The sequence below is a fragment of the Argopecten irradians genome, chromosome 3, assembly GCF_041381155.1.
Source record: "Argopecten irradians isolate NY chromosome 3, Ai_NY, whole genome shotgun sequence".
NCBI lineage: Eukaryota > Metazoa > Mollusca > Bivalvia > Pectinida > Pectinidae > Argopecten > Argopecten irradians.
In genome coordinates, this window is record NC_091136.1 from 11,237,038 (window position 1) to 11,243,261 (window position 6,224).

Consider the following 6,224-nt stretch of genomic DNA (forward strand, 5'->3'; position numbering starts at 1 on the left):
CTTTTTAATACAAATTGAACATGAATATATTTAGTAATCAAATTTTCATGAAATCGTATTGGGATCAATAATATCAAGCTGTTTTTGTATTATTGGCCCTATTGAGAAAGAGTTGATAAAGAAGAAAATAGAAATCCATAAATAACCAATCCCACCGTATCTGACAACCTTAATATTGTACCCTCTTATTGTTTCAACTGTCATTTTTCAATGTCATTGCGATTGTTTATTTTACAGTGAAGACTGTGAAATTCAATAAAAGTCATGTTTCACCCGACGTTGCTCAGGACGATATGATGGCTAGCTTTGTACAGTCTACACACACTCTTCTGAGATTGGATTCAGGTAATCAACTTTTGTTACAGCAATCAATGTTTAGGGTTTTACTAGAGGCTTTCTCAAGAACCAGCTTATCATAAATATTTGTCACAAGAATTTCTGTTTTAATAGATTACAATCAGACTAAAATGACAAGAATATATGTAACAAACTGCTTCATGTATGGCACAAGAATTAATGTTTGTTTCACAAATACCTGCAGCTAAAGACTTATATTTTATTTAAAATTTTGAATTCATTCATAAATTTGCAGTTTAGACAGTAAAATTTAATAATATCTAGATCTATTTAGGAGTATACCTTAAAGGCCCACTACCTTTCCGGAGCAAAATTTATAGGTTTCTTAAAAACATTAATAACAAAAGAAAATATATATCGATGGCTTAAGATGAGGTTACAACACCAAACATATGCAAGATTTCCTGTCTAATGTACGATAACAGTGGAGATTCATTTCGCTGTTTTGCCGTCTGGCGCAGTGATAGTCAACTACCGCGCGGCATTTAGGACGACGGCGGGAAACATAAAACGACCCGCGTTATGAAAATTAACATTTTATTTATTCTAATTAAACAGTTCTGAAGTGATGATAAGTGTGCTAGTAAACGTATAGTTAATAACTTCTGCGACTCTACAAAATTATTGATCTCGTTTTACATTCCTATTTTAAAAATTAAAAGCCGTTTCGGAAAGGTAGTGGCCCTTTAAACAAGACCTTTCCTTATATGTACATAATAATATCCTGGCACTTACACTTATATAATGAGATCCTATCCAAGGTCAATAATTCTCCATTATGAATGTGGTGTTGAAGGCAACATAATAAAAGTCCATATCTTATATTACCCTGTCAGAGTTACATAATGACCAAGATCTTTATTAAAAATCCAACTAGGGAGGTGTAAGTATAAGGCCATATAAGATAATGAAAGTACCTTGATTTTCATATTAATATGTGGTGATACAAAGCTAAATATACATGTATGTACGTTTCCCTTCATCACTTCACTTGATTACTGGGTAAATGGTATTATATTGCTTTTGGTATTTATATTTATTTGTCTTTAAAAATGATGTGAACTAAAATATATAAGGGTTAAAATATTGGTATATTAAAATGATTGTGTTTTTGTTATCTACTCAAGGATTACTTGTTTTTCTCCTGATGTATTTCATTGTGACTTGTTGCCTTTAGGGACTCATCAGAATAGATTATTCAATGTTTGTTCCCTATTGATTTGGTACAGAGATGAGCAATATACTGAGCAAGTGTTGGAGAAGCAGGCTGACATGATTCGGTATCTGAAGCAGCATAATGCCCAGCTAGGGAAACGCATCCTTGCTCTGACAGCAGAAAACCAGAACTTGAAGAGTGGAAACAGTTGAGAAAGTCTTAATCCATGACTGACAGATGATTCATCTAAAACTTAGGCTGTTTAAAAATCCATGTGTTCCTCAAGATCTCCCTATATATAGGTCTGATAGATGTATGAACAATGTATAGTGCTTACTTCTTATAAATGGAGATTAAGAACAACTTGAGTTTCTATAAAGTCATTCCAAAGCCAATTCTAATAAAGAAATCCAATTTTCTGATGATGAGGTACAATGTAGCTCATGATATGGTATAAAAAAAAACCCAAGCCAGTTTTATACATATACAGTGTGGATCAAAATCATTGGGCTGTCAATGTTGCTTATTAATCCTGAAAACTGAACAATTTACTCCTCAAGTTAGGGTTTTCATATGAAAGGGTTAGAGAATAAAATATATCCACAAATAGAGCTGTTTAATACACATCTGATATATATTGGTGCACTTGACAAATTTTGTTAAAACTTAATTTATATGTAGGCAGGTATTCATGTCACTCGAGATTCCCAATTTTGTGTTAAGGATTGATGTCACTATCTTTTAACTTCATCGGGTTATGAAAGAAATCTTGTTTGCAAACTGTGTGAATCCACGTATCTCACAAAAGTTTGCAAACAAAAATTTATTTCATAACCGGATGAAGTTAAAAAATAGTTACATAAATGTTTATAATTAATTTTTCAGACTATTTGTTAATATAAAATACGTTTAAACGTACGATGCCAATGATTTTTGAATTGATTACTATTTATAAATCAATACGCAACGTCGACCTCACTATTGTGACGTCATGATAACGTCAGGTTTTCGCGCCATTCTCTGATTTTTTCATCATTATATATTTATGAAGAAAAAGAATCTGCCAATCAGAAATTCGGATATAGTATGAAAACAAATCAAAATTAATTATTTTCAAGTGAACAGAATTGTCCTTATTTATAGCTTCTTTTCTGTGTTTCATGACAAGTATTATAAATGTTTTGTGTCAAAACTGACTGCTTGCTTTTGTAGCTCTGTTTTACTAGTAGGTATATAAACCTATTGGAATGCTGTTTAATGATATTATACGGTCTTATATGTGTTTGTAAGTGTGCCATTGCTACAGTAGAAGTGTTACTGTTAATTGTGTACACTTTTACATTTAATATGCCATTGTAAATCATGTTGCATTATTGTAGAGAGATAGAGAGAGAGGGAGAGAAAGAAAGGATGAAGATTCAAAAAGTGTTTTGATTTTGCAAGCAGACTAGCTGTCAAAGAACAATGTATGATTTTTTTTGTGAACATATTTGTGTTGGAGTTAAGAAAACATGGAAGTCTTTCAACTATGATTATCTTTAACTGAATAATATATTTTTGTTTTCACCATTTGAAAGTACAAACTGGATACCATTAGGACGATATGGATATTTGCCTTATTTGTTGTTTTAATAACTGTGAGCAAGAATATCCAGTTCATTGCTATTCAATGGGGTTTTAAATTAAAATGTTATATTTACATTTTCACTACAGTCCCACTATATAATTAAATTTAATTAAAATGTTTTGCAGATCACATTGGGACTTTTTATCAACCAAAAAAGGGAGTGCAATGTATGTTTTATGTTGATACACTTGCTGATCCAGATTTTGTGCTGGAACTTTGTTTCGTCTTGATCAAAACTCGTGTATATTTGGGTTATTTCCCAGGTACTGACTGTACTGTAGGTAGGTTGTTTTTTCTCAAGGTCTACCTGGCTTCCTTTATCACAATTTCAACATTGTCTGACTTTTAATTAGCTGTTTGTTGATACAATGTAAATGAGAAATATAGTTCAACATCTACATTGGCCATACACTGGTGGTAGGTCACAGATTTTTCACTAAATACTGTTGACTTTCAAACACAATTGATTTTATCCAACCTAGCCAACTTTGGTTGTGTGTTTTGTGATTTTTTGGATGACAATGCTAATATTATCAAACTACAGGTAAATTTGCTATATATTATCGCAACAAGATTAAATAACTGTAAGTGATAACAAGAGTTTGGTGTAGACCAAATTTCTATTTCTAATTTGTCAAAATATTCCTTAAAATCTTTGACTCTAGTAATACTGGCTTCTTTCTTGCTTGGGATTTTATGTACTAAAGTCTATGAATATCTCTGGTAACATTGCATGTGCTATTTTATTACACCAATTAGCTATGATTTATTTTTGTCCTTGAATGTAGGTGTGACAAAAGTGCCTGTGTATGTTGACATGTAAAAAGTTTCCAATGAGAAGTTTATAATACTGCAATATTTTATTATAGATGTATATTATGATAAATTGTGTACAACCTTCCAACATAAAACTAGTCATTCTTTAGGTTGTCTATAAAACACCAAAGCCAAAAGTGGTGTACAGAAGATACTAGGAATCCTATATGTTTTCACTAGACATCTACTTCAGATATTCTTAATGGCGAATCACATGGTTTTTTTTTAAATAACATTGAGAAAAAAGATTGACAACAAGTCATAGATCCAATTGTCAAATACTGTAAACTGCAGTTAATTTAAATTTGAGTACATGGCTCTGGAATATTCAGTGTAAGTGGTTTTTTTATGAACTTGAACTTTAAGAAAGGGATACAACACTATCTTTGTTTTGCCAAATACATATATGATAACCTTGATACAATTGCAAACAATAGTCCTCTTAATATCAGACATTTTAGAGTATAGTATATGTAAGATTATGGTATCAGCTTCCCCTATAATGTAAGGGAAGTAACTCTTACAGAAACAAAATCTGACGGTAATGACTTGTGCATCAGAACTGCTTCCCTTTGATTATGGTGTAAAAGAAAATAAATAAATCAGTTTACTTATTCCATATGGGATGCAATTTTCAATTAGTGTTTATTAGCAATTAAAGACTTTTAGAAATATAATTCTAATCTTGAATACATGATCAAAATTGTGGTATACTTTACCAGGCTCTAGTTATATTCCGGGGGTTAGTCCATTCACAGTCAAAAGGGGTCTGAAAGTTAGCTTATATATACCATATATAAAACTTATCCTTCTCCTATGTCCATAGAACTTATATAAACTGTAACTAATTCTCATATGCCCGTGGTTAAAACTTGGAGATATTTACTAAATTTTTTTATTATTAACGTAAATGTCTACCTTTGAACAAAGTTTATCTAAATTCGATTTTACTAGGTCCAACCTTTGTTACTGATGTATTTGTCCCGTTTTTCTTTTGTCAAATGTTTTTGAACATAAAAAAGCATTGAAAGGTGAGACTGTTATATGAGTCTAAGTAGATACTCATTAACCTTTGTTAATACAAAGTGCAAATGGCAAGCTTTTCAATAATCACTGAACATTCATGTATTTGATGTATCTGTGGTGAAGTATTGTTGGATAGTAATTATAGATGTATTTTATCTTCACATAATACAATGCTATCATTGCATAATGTATTGACTGTAATTATTAGACGTTTACATTATATTGTGTCGTCAGCACCTTTTGTATTATATGTTAATCATAAACTGTTATTTATTTGCAAATAAACATGTCATTATTTGTATGTATATTCTGTTATATTGAATGACAAAAGGTATAAACCATGTCCATTGTAATGAATAATATTTAGGTTTAAATAAAGTTTGACCTTTTGGACGATAGAGGAAGTTACAAGGTTGATTATACTATATATAATAATTTCGTGGTATACATGAAATATACAGCCGCCATTTTCATTACAAGGTAAATACATACTCGATATTTGTACATGTGTATGCTTTTTAAAGTCAAATCTGGTCAAAAAGCGCGTCTTACCTGCTATACCTGCTATAAACACTAGTTAACATAATGGCAAAGCTATTTAGTGACAGAAATATGTAGGGAATTTCGTGGACATGTTTCCTGAAATGCACATTTTTTCACATATATAGTCACAATTTACAAGCTACACAACGATTTACGAAATACAAAATGTTAGCCCCAATGCATACCTAAGAAGTGGTATATAGGTTTACAAATCTCACTTGTTAAAACAGTGTTTAATATCGAAATCAAAATGCTATGTTATTGCTTTTTTGGCGGTTAGCCATTTTCTTTTAAAACTTGTTTGAAAATGATATCTAGCGATCAATATAGTCAGCTTATTCACCAAACAAGGTAATTGTTTTTTTAATATTTAATCATATATGTGCATTTAAAGTGATTAAAAAAATCCAACCATATGCATATGCAATAATGTAACTAATTCGGATATTGTGTATTATGACATTACATGTATATTATTGATATCAATCATCCTTTGAATGCATATTTGGAGAATGATCCTTTAAAGGGCCAAAAGGTAGAGATACAGAGAAGAGGAAAGGCGTTTTAAAAATATTTCAAAATTTAGTCGCCTTTTGGTCGGGACCATGTACAATTAGAAGTCCTATATTTCCAGGTGGCACTTAAAATTGTTGTTGATTGTTTGTTTGTTTGATTATTTTAACATCCTATCAACAGCTA

General features: G+C 31.0%; 1 long non-coding RNA gene across 1 annotated transcript; it reads left to right on the forward strand.

Moving 5' to 3' along the window:
• Window positions 1–235: 235 nt before the first annotated feature.
• LOC138317543 (uncharacterized) lies at window positions 236–5,279 on the forward strand. The gene is made up of 2 exons (XR_011207774.1): window positions 236–345; window positions 1,587–5,279. It is a non-coding gene; the product is annotated as an uncharacterized lncRNA (long non-coding RNA).
• The last annotated feature ends 945 nt before the right edge of the window (window positions 5,280–6,224 follow it).